The 15,197-nt window shown below is 43.4% G+C and overlaps 1 protein-coding gene across 1 annotated transcript in view; it reads right to left on the reverse strand.

Moving 5' to 3' along the window:
- Positions 1–13,332, reverse strand: part of LDLRAD4 (low density lipoprotein receptor class A domain containing 4) — a 404,941-nt gene extending 391,609 nt beyond the window's left edge. The window contains exon 1 of the mRNA XM_068237123.1: positions 13,245–13,332. The gene's annotated coding sequence lies outside the window, so the exon portion shown is untranslated. The remainder of the gene's footprint in view (positions 1–13,244) is intronic.
- Between the last annotated feature and the right edge of the window lie 1,865 nt (positions 13,333–15,197).

Below are 15,197 nucleotides of genomic sequence, written 5' to 3' on the forward strand. Positions count from 1 at the left end.
TGAGCTGGAGAAACAAATCTGATCTGGGGAGGTCCCACCTCACAACTTAAAGGCCTTTATGTATCTGCTGGCAACATCTCAGTGTAATGTTTTGGCTGACCGGTGTATATTACATTCTTGATCAGGGCCCATTTTAACACAAAGCACTTTCAAGGAACTGTGCTGTACATAAATTGAATGAACAAATAGATAAAATTGCTTTTTACAATATTCCTTTTCAAAGAATTTGTAAGATGTTTGCCCATTGCAAAGTCTCACCTCACTCCAATTCACATTCTTAAATTTAACAGATGCCAGGATTTTTACTGTTGGCAAGGTGAATCACTGTGGAATGTGCTGTAGGTAAGAAGACTGTGTGGCATTAAGATCCCAGGCTAATTATCACTGGGAGGGTGGGGCTACCTACCACCATACAGCAATATATTGATATAAAGCAGCGTTTGATGACCGAAAACTAGGATAATTAAGGTAAAAAATGGGCGACCTGAAAAATGCATTACGTTCTACTATGGCATTACGGTTTCTAAAGTATACCGTACATACACTAACAGATTGTCAAGAAGATGCAAATTGAGGCTTGTGTGAAAATTACACGCAGCTTGGGCCAGTCAAATACAATTTGACAACTTTGACTGACCCAATGTCAAGCTGCATACAATCTGCATGCAAACCACAAATACTGACACCTCACAGATAATCTACCTCTTGAATTAACCTGGAAATGGGATAAATGCTGAGGAAAAAGTTGTATTACTAACATTTAGTGGTCAAATGTGTGGGCATCTCTTGGCAATGTCCAGTGTCATGAGGTATGTATTATATTGTTTGTACTATCTGCTATTGTTCAATTCAACAAACCCAAGAGCTTTTGGTGTATAACAATTCTGTATTTAGCAAGGGTTTGTGTGTGTAAGGGGTGAGCATTCCACATACAATAAAGGTGGCCAAACACCACACAATTTTTTTTAATTTCTTTTCAATTCAAGAATTGCAATCAATTTTTCTGACTGATTGTAACATTTCAAAAATGTAACCAATGAACCACACACACACACGTTCAATTGTTCCACAAATACGAAAAAAAATGATTGAAAACTCTTGCTTAGGTCCATGCATCAAAAAAAAAAAAAAAAAAAAAAAAAAATTTGATAATCTACCACACACACACCATCCAATTTTCATATAAATTGATCAGAAAAATCCAACACTCCTGATCTTTTATCAAATAAAAAAAAAAAAAAAAAAAAAAAAAGGGGGGGGGGGGGAATTTGATCAGATTTCTCAAGCAAATTAAAAAAAAAAAAAAAATCTTTCGATTTTCTGTACAAATGGTATTTATTGAATTGGTGTAAAATTGGATCTTTTAATTGTATGGTGTGTGGGTTTAAAGTAATGTAGTGCAGCAGTGCACACAGAGACGTTGTCTTTCAGCGCCATCCAAAAGAAATAGAAGTATGAGGTTCCCAGCACCGTCCTTTCCATTTATATAAAGAAATCTACACACAACCTGGGTGGCTGTATGTAAGATTACCCATTAACCTGAACTACTTTATTCCATTAGAAGTTGTATTGTAATCCTTTTCATACTTCCTGCTGACACTTTACAGGTTAACGCCGTATAATTTGGTATCATCAAGTTGTCTATGTAATGAAGTGCAATACACTAGAACTCACTTACCTGCTTTAACTGCTCAATAAAAGACATCTCTATCATACTACACTGAGCAGTTAGCATGGCTCTAATAGCTCAATAATGAATGGGGGGAGGGGGAGAGAATTCTAACTGCTCAAATCACTCTCTAAAGGGGAACGCAACATAAAAAAAAAAAAACCTCAAAGTGAGGACAGCTTACATATAAAGCAACTTACCTTCTAGAATAGTTACTGGCCTTAGAAATACAACAAAACCTGGCGGTGGATGTGTAAGAAAATAATAATCGTGTAATAAAAAGAAACTAATGGTCCCTTTTCACATTATGTACTTCTAGTTCAGACCACACAATAGTCCATCTTTCCAGCGGCAGGTGTTCTGTGAAGGGCTCTGAGTGGGAGATTCTAAATACTGCTCCCCCTCTCCCCGACTCCCACCATGTGCAGAAATCCGCATGTCCGCAGCACCAAGACTGTCTGGAGAGTGAGAAGCAACCTCTCTCGCTATCTCTATCTACAAGGAAACAGACCGCGCATGCTCAGGTGAAGTTACACATGATTGGCTTGTTGCCATTGGTCTTTCCTCAATCCTTGCACAATCCTATGCAAGAAGCAGTAAGTTTGCGCTAGCATGTCCTGTCTGTTCCTTTGTGCATAGGAAGAGTCAGACTCTGTTTTCCCTTGCACCCGATCAGCGGGAGCAGACAGTGTAATGTATGCTCTGATGGCCCAGTTGTAGCCGGGAGAGGATGGGCTACCCCTATAGGCTATATGAGGAAAGCCATTTGCCTGCCCGGGATTATCATGATCCGCACAGAAGTGCGGCCCACTTACTGCAAGGAACAGTTGCAGAGTGGCAAGTGTGAATGGCTCCCATTTATAAAACAGGAGCCATTCACTGTCCATGTAGCAATGAGCGGAGAACAGAGGCTCAAGTGGGAGCAGAGCCTGGGGGCTGGAATCCACTAGAGTGATTTTGTGAGCATTTAGGGAGCGATTCAAACCGCTTGCTTTCCATAAACGCTCAGCTAATGTTAATGGATGGGCCAAATTCCACTGGAGCGATTGCGATTACCAAAAGCGCAAACGCAGGACATGCAGCATTTGTGAGCGTTAGCAATTAGCGTTTCTGCAATGTAAAGTATATAAATGCTGGCATAATCGCTTGTCAAATCCTACACAGAGCGATTTTGCTAGTGTTTCTAGATTACTGCACATAAAACAAAATTAAAAATTAATAAAAAATGCTTATCACTACGCAAACGCTGGCAAACTGATTACACTTTTTAAAATCACTACCAAATACACTCATGAAATCGCTTAGAAACTGTTCATAAAAAAAAAAAAAAAAAACCTTGTTCCCCAGACAATCTTGGTGCTGCGGTGGCGTGGCTTTCTGCGCATGGTGGAGGAGGTACCACTCAGGGCCGGGCCGAAGCATAGGCTGAAGAGGCTCCAGCCTCAGGGCGCAGTGTAGGAGGGGGCGCACAATTCATTCAGCTGTCATTCCTAATTGTGTATGAAGCAGAAAGAAATAAGAAAAGGGGATACATAGCAGTGACTGCAAGCCAGATAACTACATATTAAGGTGTTGGGGAGGTTGTGGGCCCTGGGGCGCCTCTTAGTCTAATAGCAATCCGTGTGTGACAGCTGAGGTGGGAGGGATGGAGGGGCGCACTTTGGTGTCTCAGCCTTGGGTGCTGGAGGACCTTGTCCCTGCTCTGGTACCACTATTTAGATTCTGCCACTCAGGCTGCGTTCACAGTGGTGCGTTGCAGCATAACGGCTGCTTTGTACTGCACTGCAATGCCCCACCTATGCGACGTTCACAATGTGGCGAATGCAGTGCGATAACAGTGTCATTGTAAGCAAATCGCAAACATTAACAGTAAAGCACAATTTCAATGACTGTATGCGATGCAACACGCGGATAACATGTGGTGCCCCTTTCCCAATCCATTGTGTTCCTATTACAAGATGGACTATTCTTTAGTCCTACGCCGTCAGCACTCTAATGGGACAGGTTTTTTTTTTTTTTTTTTTAGGTACATCAAAAAGGAAAAAAAAATGACCATTGTTTTTTTTTAACCTCCCTGGCGGTATGATTCCTTCCTGATTTTAGGGTCTAAAAGCGGTACAATTTTTTCATGTGCTTTTCGAGACCCTAAGAGCCCGTTCACACTTCTAATCGCAGAACGCCGGCGATTACCGAAGGCGTTTTGTGGGAGTCATTTTCCCGCGATTAGCACAGAAAAAAAAAAAATCACTGGACACTGCGGTGGTTTTGGAGCCATCGCAATTAGCGTGCTTTGCACGCCAATCACGATCGCTAATCGCGGAACGCTCGTCGCCGGCAAACCGATGCATAAAGCGCGGTTGCTGTTTTCGCTAACAGCATCTGCGGCAGTGAGAACACTGCCACTCGCTACATTGTGTAGCGGTTTTTGCTAGACCGCTAGCGGTTTGCCGTGAGCGGGAATCGCGCGATTCCCACTCAGGTGAGAATGGGTCCTAAAAAGAAAGAAAAAAAAATTCACACGAGAGAGCCTGGAGAAGCCCCTGCACTTACACACCTCCCTGGGATCAAGCGCTGCAGTTCTCCAGTAGGTTCAGTAACCCTATAGTGAGATTGCAGGCTGTCATCACGGCGATCTCACCAGGAGGATGCAGAGCCTCGGAGGAGAGGAAGAGGAATGGCTGCTAACGTCTGGATCGCCCAGGAGGTGAGAAATCACTGCCACAAGTGTAGCTCGGGGTTACCGCTCTGAGCTGCGGTTCTCCACTCCAGTTACCGCTAAGAAGGTTAATGCCACATTCCCTACCATTATGCAAAACTGCTTTACTTTAATAGTTACCCTTAATTTTAACTCATGATGGAGTGAGAGCTCGTTCACACTAGAGGCGTTTTCGGCCTTTTTTTAAGCACATGGCAATTTTTTAAAGGGACTCTGACCTCAAAATAAATACGAAATTAGTACTCACCTGGGGCTTTCTGCAGCCCAGTGTAGACGTCCCACGGCGGCATGCTGGCTCCTCTTCCAAGCCCTGTCCAGAAATGGCTGGCAACACTAGGCCCGAGTGTCGGGCTCCTTCTTCCTTATACGTCACCGCTGCGAAAATAGCTTTTCACAAAAAACGGAACTCCCACCCAAGCGCCAGGAAATCGGAAAAAAAATTGCAACAAAAAAAACCCAACGTGAACACTACCACGAGCGGATTGCAATGTAAATGAGCCCTGACTGCTCATTTTGCATAGACATCATTAGGAGAGATCCCTAGGGATGGTCAATGAGATGCAAATAATTCTGTGCCAATTCAAAACAATACAACATTTATGTAGCTTTGAAAAATGTACCAATCAAATCTGGTCCATTTTTTAAAGCTACATATATTTGCATACTACTGCATCAACTCAGAATGACTTGCATCTTGTTGACCAAGAGATCACTGAGGGTTGGTGCACACCAAGAGCGGTTCTGAGCGTTTTTAAAAAGGTTTGCGATTTGAAAACTGCTTGGCTAATGTATTTCAATGGGATGGTGCACATCAGAGCGACTTAATTTTTCCCCAAACGCATTTTTTGTGGATTTCTGAGGCAATTCTACCTCAATGTTAAGTATAGGAAGTGAAAAAAATCGCTCTGAAAAGCGCTAGATCAGAGCAATTTGCCAAGTGTTTTTGTTACAGAAGCTGTTCATTTACAGCTCTACTGTAACAAAATATAAAATATGGTACAACAAAATGCTCCAAAAAATGCTAGGCATGTGTAGAAAAACGCTCTGCACATGCCTAGAATCGCTCTGAAAAAAAAAATGCTTCCAAAAAAGCATTAGCGTTTTTTGGTGTGTACTGGTACTGAGGGCCTGTACACACTGAGAAACAAAGGGCAAAATCGCAAGCGCATGCGTTGCAAATGCTGCAGTAGATGCATTTGGCCCATTTTCAAGGTGCCTAAAATTAGCATTACAGTTGGCATCAACTCAGAATTATTTGCATCTCTGACCATAATTATTACTGCATAAAGATCAGCATGTCAGCCAAGAAAGGGAGCAGACATGGTAACTAGAGATGATCAATGCGATGTGAATAATTTCAAGTTGAGTCACTGTCCATGCAGATTAAGAATGGCGCAATGCTGCTGTGTCATTTGGTGCATTTTCAATTTGTGTAGAACCAGCATAAACATTTGCATCTTATTGACAATGCCGGACAATGATACAAACTTCAAACTACAAATTGTTCACAGCTGCATACAATTTTACATTAAGTTTGCATGCAAGCTGGAATCCTTTACATCTCAGGGCCTGTACACACTGCTGCGCTTGGTTTTTAAAAACGCATGTGGTTTTAAAAATCGCAAGGTCTTTTAAAAAATAATGAAAATCGTGATGACTTGTACACACTGGTGCGATGCGTTTTTAGAAAACCGCAATCGCAGTGCCTGCTGTACTTTTTTAAGAGCATCACTTGAAAAACGCATTAAAAACGCATGCGCTTGCGTTTTTTGCCTGCGTTTTTTCAGAAGTCAGTATCCCAGAAGACTCTGCAATTTCCTGATTCCTGTTGAAATGTAAACTAGAAAAAAAACAAAGTATTCTTTAGCCAATCAGCAATTCCCGCTCACAGCAAACCCAACACAATGTAGCGAGTGGCAGTGTTCTCACTGCCGCGGTTGCGGATAGCGACCTTGAAAATGGGCCAAGTGCATCTACTGCAGCATTTGATTCGTTCATTTTAAAGCTGCATTTCCATCAACGTGAAATTATTTGCATTCATTGACCATCTATTTGACCATCTACAGTTCTAGTGTTATCGGAAAACAAACATGCAGTCAGCTGAATTACATTTTAGTCAGAACTCGTAACCTTCATGACTAGTTCTGAGTCAGTGACCGAAAGTACTAGTCATAGTATTAAGATATTGTAGAAGGAAGTGGAACCCGTTGCATCCCAATCAGTAAAAGTTTCTTTCAAATAAAAGAAAGTTGCACTGAATCAAGTTCTAGATTTCGGATAACCAGGAATGCCTTTTTAGGTAGAGTACATGTATCTTACCATTCATTTATATCCCAGGCCACTAATCGGGTAATCTCTCTTACGTATCTGAAACTTACAGGATTACTGAACAAATGTCCCTAAATGACACCTGGCCTGTAATTTTATTTGGCTCTACAAACACAAAAAAAAAAAAAAAAAAAACCACACACACACACTTCTATGTCTCAAAATGATGAAGATAGCATAAAGCCTGGTACACACTTTCACTTATGATTGGCAAATCACTGACCAATTTTACCAGCTCCATGTAGTATGAGGGCCTACAGATCTTGAATACTATAAGTAGATTGTGTAGGTCAGGGATGTTAAACCGGTCCTTCGAGGCCCGAAGTCCTCACGCATTTCTGACACAGCTCAAATTAATTGATGGGTCTGAATCAGAAAGGGCTCATTCACACTACAGGCGTTTTTGGCTTTTTTTCGCCCGCTTGCGGTTTTTCAAAACTCCCCCGACCGCGTGGCCAATGAAGGTCTATGAGAAGGTTCATAACAGCGCGGGTCGCGCGCGGCACGGCTAGGAAAGAGGTGCGTGTTCCATTTTTGGGGCGATACCGCATCAATGGAAGGTATAGGAAAATCGGCGAATGCGTACAAAAACGTGCATTAAGGCGATTGTGTTCACATTAAGAATAAATACATAGTATGTATTCTTTTCCGGGTCAAAAAGTTCACTTCCTGACTTGCGTCAGGGAGTGAAGTACAAAACCGCTCGGGATAAAAAAAAAAAAACGCTTAGAAAACTGCTAAGCACAAAAACTAATCGCCAACCCAAGCGCCGGGAATCAGAAAAAAAAAAAATAAATAAATAAAAACACGCCTCAAGAAAAAACCCAACGCAGACGGACACGCGGAAAGAACGCAATGTGAACAAGGCCTAAGGCCTCTTTCACAGTGGGACGGTGCATTTGATGTGAAGTTAAGGTCGCATAACTTGCCCCTAATGCAACGCATTAAAAGACTATAACTTGGACGTTATAGTACATTCTTTAGCCCTGCGTTTGGTGCGCCGTTTTAGAATGATGGAATGAAAACAGCGCATGAGTTACATTTAAAAAAAAAAAAAAAAAAAAAAAAAAAAAAAGAGATTACTGAGCATGTGCAACACACACAACGCAGCAGATTTATTGCTAAACGCACAACATGCAGCACTTCCTAAATATTGCTACACGTTACACACAACGCAACGTGTGCACTGTGAATGTTGCACAGACTTAATATTGCTGTGCATTAGTCCATGTGAAAACCTTTTCTAAACGTGCGACTTTAACCACTTTACCCCCGCGCGTACGTATTTCTCCGCCCCTTTTTCCATCCTTTAAAAACCAGGGACGGAGAAACACGTACTTTCCGCGTGCCCGCGCTCCCGCTCGTAAACACGCCGCCCGCCGCTAGTAAACACGCCGCCGCCCGCTCGCCCAGAGATCAATGAACGGGAAAATCCATTCCCGTTCGTTGATCTAAGCCCCGCAATGATCAGCTGCTCTCCTATGGGCAGCGCGGTCATTGTGAGAAAAAAAACTCACGTGTCCAGCCTCCTTATTCTTCCTCCAAGCTTCCGGAAGGAAGCTTGGAGGTCGCATTAACCCCCCTGGCGGTTTGCAAAAAATCCGCCAGGGGGCAGCAAATCTTTTTTTTTAATTTTTTTTTTTTTTTTTTTTCATGTAGCGAGACAAAGTCTCGCTACATGATAGCCGCTGCTCAGCGGCATCCCCCCAGCCCCTCCGATCGCCTCCGGCGATCGGAGATCAGGAGATCCCGTTCAAAGAACGGGATCTCCTGGAGGGCTTCCCCCGTCGCCATGGCGACGGGCGGGATGACGTCACCGACGTCATCGACGTCGTGACGTCAGAGGGGACTCCGATCTGCCCCATAGCGCTGCCTGGCACTGATTGGCCAGGCAGCGCACGGGGTCTAGGGGGGGGGGGGGCGGCCGCGGCGAGAGGAATTGCGGCGGATCGGCGGGTAGCGGCGGCGATCAGATGCTACACGCAGCTAGCAAAGTGCTAGCTGCGTGTAGCAAAAAAAAAAATTATGCAAATCGGCCCAGCGGGGCCTGAGCGGTGCCTCCCGGCGGCATAGCCCGTGCTCACCACGGGCTTACCGCCAGGGAGGTTAAAACAAAAAGTTACTGTGGCCATCTTGTGGCCAAATAGTAAACTACACCCTACACATTTTTCACATACAAATAAATGACTTTTACACATAAAATTAACTCATTACCTCCCACACTCCCCAATTTTTTTTTTTTTTGTAATTAAAAAAAAATTAAAAAATTTACAATTAAAAAAAATACATAAATAGTTACCTTAGGGACTGAACTTTTTAAATATTTATGTCAAGAGGGTATAACACTGTTACTTTATAAACTATGGGCTTGTAATTAGGGATGGACGCAAAACTGAAAAAAATGCACCTTTATTTCCAAATAAAATATTGGCGCCAAACATTGTGATAGGGACATAATTTAAATGGTTTTATAACCGGGACAAAAGGGCAAATACGTTTCATGGGTTTTAATTACAGTAGCATGCATTATTTAAAAACTATAATGGCCGAAAACTGAAAAATAATTATTTTTTTTCCCCACATTTTTCCTATTTTCCCATTAAAACACATTTAGAAAAAAATAATTCTTGGCATAATGTCCCACCTAAAGAAAGCCTAATTGGTGGCGAAAAAAACAAGATATAGTTCATTTCATTGCGATAAGTAATAATAAAGTTATAGACGAATGAATGGAAGGAGCGCTGAAAGGTGAAAATTGCTCTGGTGCTCAGGGGGTAAAACCCCTCAGTGGTGAAGTGGTTAATGTCGCACTGTGAAAGAGGCCTAAAGGTGGGATCCATCAAGTATAAACACATTCTTCTCTTTGGGCTGGTACACACCAAGAGCGCTTCTGAGCGCTTTTTAAAACACTTGTGCTTCAAAAAGCGCTTGGCTAATGTATTTGAATAGGATGGAGGGTACTTATCCGGCAGGTGGCGCTAATTACTTTTCCCCCTCCAGGCTGCCATGGATAGTAGGGAAAGATGCAACTCTGGTGGAGTTGTCGCCACCTGCCGGATGCGCCCGGCTAACGGATAAGTACCGGATGGAGCACACCAGAGCGATGTGCTTTTTTCCCAAACGCAAACGCTGGTCCTGCAGCATTGTTGTGGTTTATGAGGAGATTCAGCCCCAATGTTATGCTCCCCCTCTGTTCCTGTTTCTTCTTCCTTTGGCCCCCATCTCTCTTTGTGCCCCCTTTGCCTCCTCTGAGTCTCTCTCTTGACCCCTTTGTGTCTCTGTTCCCGCTCTGTGTCTCTTTTTGTGCCCCCTCTGTGTCTCTGTGTGCCTCCTTTGTCCCCCAAGATGCAGCAGAGTCCAGCGATGCCCGTCGATCCACTTCTCCTCCTGCAGGCTCTAATGCACGGAATACTTCCTGTATGTCATGTGACATAGAGGAACCCAGAATCTTGCCAAGCACAAGAGCCGGCAGACAGCAATAGAGGATGGACAGCTTTGGACTCGTGCGGAAGGTATGTCCAATACTGCGGGCCGCACGCGCCAAGACCTTGGTGAAGTTTGAAGCCGCTTCTTTAAACTTCTCCCATGTGGAAATGATGTGATCGCAATAATCACCACTTTGACGTTTCCGAAATTGTGATCTTGGTGATCGCGATTTCGGTTTAAATTCGATTTATCTTTCAGGCCTATTATGTATAGGTAAGTGGAAAAATCACAGGCGCACGCCCTCACATGAGCGGAACACACCGGCCAATACTTCCGAGGCAGCCAGCGGGACCCAGGAGAAGACTGCAGTTACGGGGAGGGACACACGTGACCTTCCAGCCCCAGGTAAGTAAAGATAGATATTACAACTTGCCTTTAAGAAATGTGCACAACATCAGATTGTGTATGTAATCTCACATGCTACATGGAAGTAGTACAATTGGCCAATCAAAATTGGCCAAGTGTATGCACCCAAACCATTAATCAGATCAGCTATAGTTTATAAATAGTTTATTTTAGACTGGTAAATTAGGAAGCTTATGATTTCACAGACGCTTTGATAAAAATTAGGCGGATCGTAATTTTGAGTGTTAACAAAAGGAGCCATCTGTAGTTGTTGATTATGATGCAACTGAACTGGAAAAAAAAATGCAACAATCCTCACAAACCTGAGTAGCAGAGATTGAGATTTTCCCTAAAGCAGCAGATGAGGACAGGCTTATAGCATAGGGCCAGGTTAATGGAAGCATTGCACAACAGCACACGATACATAGACTGTGGCTTGTCTGCAGAAGAATGGCACGTGCTGGTTAATGAAGTGTTAACAGTGTCTGCCTATGTAAATGGCCAGAAGATTTTACTACACCTCGCTGCATTCATATGGCTGAAGATTTTTTATTTTTTCCATAAAGGGTGTGGAGATTTACACTGAGACAAGATACATCTTAGCGACAACCATCCAAATACTTCCCAAAGTTGCCTGTCCCAACCTGCCTCCCAGACAGTTAAACTCACTGTGCAATTACCTGGTGAAGAGTTGCCTCAGTCATTTCACCCAGGTCAGACGATTCCAATAATTAGCTAAAAAGACATCTTTTGACTGTCAGTAAGTGGTTTCTAATAGGTGGTCATTCATCAAAACGTTCCTAAAACAAATTGTGGGACAACCTGAGGCACTCGCTCCGACAGTTGCAACAGGAAACACCAGTGAGTGAAACCGATCTCACTTAATATTTGGACCTGGACTCCAAACATAATCTCTGCTCTAAAAGATAAGCAACAACATGACCTTTAAAGAAAACATCTCTTTTACAGCTGATACAAATCTTGCAGTGTGTCTACTTCCTGCTTTGAAATGTGTTTACAAATTAGCTGCTCTGCCAAAGCAGCCAGCTGACACAGCTGAGAGATAAAATGACACTGTGATTAGTCACAGATAAGGGATTTAGACAGGCTACACTCTCTAAACACATACGCTCAATGCTTTCCTCCTGTCCTGTGCACCAGTTCAGGTCCACTTTAAATAGTGTCTGCAGATATGTGACCAAAAGTTCAGTTTGACACGTTTTTGGCTCTATATCAAACAGAATTATAGAGTGAACCTGAACCTGCACAGAGCTAATCACATTCAGAAATATAGTGAAGGCTGGATAAATCAAACTGCCAGGTAATCATTTGTACCTTTCAGAATGTGATTAGCCCTGCACAAGATTTTGGTTCAGCACCCAGTTAATAATGATGCCTATAGAGTATTCTTAAAGGGAACCTAAAGTGAGGCTTCCATATTTCCTTTTAAAAATACCAGTTGCCTGGTAGTCCTGCTGATCTCTTTGGCTGCAGTAGTGTGTGTATAACACACCTCAAACAAGCATGCAGCTAATCTAGTCATACTTCAGTCAGGGCACCTGACCTGCATGCTACTTTAGGGTCTATGGCTAAAAGTGTTTGAGGCAGAGGATCAACAGGCAACTGGTATTGTTTAAAAGGAAATACATATGGCAGCCTCTAGATCTCTCTCCTTTTCGGTTCCCTTTAATATGCAATATGTATACCTTGGCAGCTCCCTACTTCTTTGGCTTAGGTGAAACTTGAACTTGTCACACTCCATTCAATACAGTAAGTTTTGAAGTAAAATTTATAGCCCATACATGAAATAATCCTGAAATGTTTTGAATGGATTAATCTGCAATTATAGATCATAGTCTGAACCTTCTGTATGTGTTGATTTTGACTCAAGATGATTTTCCCTAAAATATGAGACATTTGTAAACAATCTTCCATAAAGGGTTAAATACTATAACAGCGTTGAGAAAAACTGCCAAGAGCAAAAATCACATCTATTTTGCTGAGGATTTTCAGAAAGGTTTGGAATGATACAATGCAACAGGATCCAATCTCGCTCAATATCCCATGTAATGTATTAATAATTTAAGTACAGCATACTATAAAATTCATTGCAGAAAAGTGAGCCATTCAGAAGCATCAGTGCAGACATCACAAACAATATAAAAACATGAAAAAAGGTAAAAGCTGAGGATGGTGTTGTGGTACCCAGCAGCAGAGGTGTGCAGCACGCAGGCAGGCACACACCTCGCTGGAGGTGCAGATCAGTATGCAAGGCTGGAGCAAGCATCAGCATGTGCACAAGGCACACCCCCTCCACAAAAGCCACCTAGATTAGAATGGCCCTTTTACTTTCATTAAACTCATCCTCACTGACATCCATAGGCTGCTAAAGCCCCCTGCCTGGAGGCAGCATCAGCACCCTATAAAGGGATTACCAGGAAAAACCTATCAGATGCATCCCTGCTGAGTGTATCCATGGATGTGACCAGCACAGGCAAGCTGTCTTCTTTCCTAAAGACAGAATTAAACTTGGGCCTCTGTCACTTCTGTACAGCAACAGCAGGCACATCAGCTCCTCCCCGACTCCCAGAAAAGCTCCAGCTGCAGCCCCACAGCAGCCCTGTGCCTCTGCATGCCTGCCATCCCTCCCTCACCACTGCTGCAGCGTGTCCCTATGCAGAGCAGATGAAAGGCTCTTACCTCCCCCTGCAGTGTGTCTGCGCACACAGGCTCCTTGTCTGGGACTGGCAATCTCTCCTCCAGCCTCTGTCTGCAGCCAGGCTAGATCTTACTGACAGCCGGAGAGAAGAGACAAGTTCTACAGGGAGGTGTGAGGGGGGAGGGGAAAAAGCTTCCTGCCCAGCCCTGAGCTTCACATTCATAGACTACGCTGACACCTACTGGGCGGATGTGGTAATGCAGCGCTATGATGTTTGGCCAGTAGCCTTCATCATACAGCTGGAATGTGGGCTACAGATCTTTTTATTAAAAAAAAAAAGGCTAGTTATACTTAAAAAAAAATAGAGACGGGAATGATAAGCGATATTTTGCAAAATACATTTTATGTATGATTAATACATGTTACAAATTATAAAACTTGTTTAGGACAATTGCAATCTGCATGTTTTCAGGGAGTAAATCCTCTATTTACAACATTAGAAGACTTTTGCACTAGTTTTGCTTGAGTTCCTAGTAATGTCATCAGGCCCGGATTTACCTCACAAGCAGTGGAGTAGCTAAGGAGCTGTGGGCCCCGATGCAAGTTTTGAATTGGGACCTCCAAGCACTCTATACATAACAATTGATACAGCACACCAAAACCTGCCAATGGCAACTACAGTGTCAGAGGTGCAAGAAATGGATGGGGAGCAGTTTGTTAATGATTACCACTATTTAAAGTATCTATAGAAGTGATTATTATGAGCACAGAACCAATAGCGAGCTAATATTGCAGTTGAGGGAGGGCCCCTCTGGCCCAAGGGCCCCGATGCGGTCGCAACCTCTGCAACCCCTATTGCTACGCCCCTGCTCACAGGAGCCTATAGGCACAGAAGTCCTGGCACCCTAGACTTCACCCTTCATGAACCAACAAACCCCCACCAAACTGCCCACAAGTATGCTGGCAGTCCCAGCTGTCACTTCTCCCTTACTTCCCTCGCCTTTCACAGGAAGATACAGGTGCCCCTTAGTATTAGGCAACAGCCAGAAGCAGCCTCAATAATAAGTAGCTAGAGGTGCCCCCAAGTATTAGGAAGCTAGAGGAACCTCAGTGTTAAGTAGCTAGAGGTGCCTCTAACTGAAGGGAGATCTCATCAGTGGAAAGAGCAGGGTGAGTAACCTCTCATTTATAATGTCAGCAGGACTCTGCATAGGGAAGAAGGGAGGAAGGCGCTCAAGGAGGGAAGTGAGCTGCCTTTCCAAAATCAGGCGCCTGTAGACACGTGCCTACAGTGCCTTATGGTAAATCCGGCTCTAAATGTCTTACTGGCAGAATAGTGCAAAACCAGTGGAGTAGCAATAGGGGATGCAGAGGTAGCGACCGCACCGGGGCCTCTGGACCAGAGGGGCCCATCAAGGGCCCACCTCCAACTGCTGTATTTGCTCTTTATTGGTTGTATTCTGGTAATGATCACCTTTATATGTACTTTGAATAGTATTAATAATTAGCAAACTGTTCTCCTCCTCCTGCTTACAACTCTCTGTCACTGCAGATGTTTTTGGCAGATTTTGCTGCTTTAGAGGTGCCCAATGTAAAACTTTAACAGGGGCCTCTAGCTACTTTGCTATGCCACTGAGCAAAGCCAGTGCTAATCTGTTGTAGAAATAAGAAGTTATATCACTTCTGAAACTCGTGCAAAGCAGCCACAGGAACGACCTGTCAGCTTGGTGTGTATGTGCTGTTTTATTTCCTACATAACTGAATTAAAGTTTGCTTTTGCAACGGTTAGTCACATCTCTTCCTTGTAAGAGGTCGTTCATACTGAGGGCACTGAGGGCGTTTTTGCCCTTTTTTCAAACGTGGGCGATTTTCAAAATCGCCCTAAGAACGCTTGTGCAATGATTCTCTATGACATCTGAGCGGTTCGTTTCTGACCCGCTCAGAGAAACGCTGCATGTACCATTTTTGAGGCGATTCCGCCTCAATGGAAGGTA

This window comes from Hyperolius riggenbachi, chromosome 5 (genome assembly GCF_040937935.1).
Source record: "Hyperolius riggenbachi isolate aHypRig1 chromosome 5, aHypRig1.pri, whole genome shotgun sequence".
In the NCBI taxonomy this organism is placed as follows: Eukaryota; Metazoa; Chordata; class Amphibia; order Anura; family Hyperoliidae; genus Hyperolius; species Hyperolius riggenbachi.